Source organism: Charadrius vociferus, unplaced genomic scaffold, assembly GCF_000708025.1.
Source record: "Charadrius vociferus isolate BGI_N301 unplaced genomic scaffold, ASM70802v2 scaffold2552, whole genome shotgun sequence".
NCBI classification, from domain to species: Eukaryota; Metazoa; Chordata; class Aves; order Charadriiformes; family Charadriidae; genus Charadrius; species Charadrius vociferus.
Window position 1 is genome coordinate 1,985 of NW_009647108.1, and position 510 is coordinate 2,494.

A 510-nucleotide genomic window follows, 5' to 3' on the forward strand; every position below is an offset into this window, starting at 1 on the left:
GGGGCGGCGGGGCGAGCGGCTGCACGGGGCCACCGCTGCCGCTATCTGACCGCATCTTCTCCCCAAAGCCCTTCTCGGCATTTTCTGAATTAATGCTCCACATCGAGCAAATCCAGAAACCGCAGTCGACTCTGTTAGAGCGAGCTAGGCTTTCCTTTTCTTTCCTAAAGCCCTTCTTTCACTCCTCATTGCTTTTACTTGCAGCTGGCGGGGACATGCTGCCCTTCCCCTACGGCAACCTGGACCAAAGCGGTGAGGGGCTGGTGGGGGTCCTGTGCCCCGGGCTGGCGGGAGCGATGGCGGGGCCAGGCTGGGCTCTGTCTGACCCCGGTGCGGGTACCACTGCTGGCGCGGCGGGCCTGGGGAAGCCCACGGGGCTATTAACCCCCATCCCATCCTGCAGCCCCCGGCCCCCGCAGCTACACCACGCTGCGCGATGAGGCCGTGAAGCTCTTCAACTCGCTGCAGCAACTGGAGTCGGAGCGGGACCCAGTGCCGCTGATGCCGGGC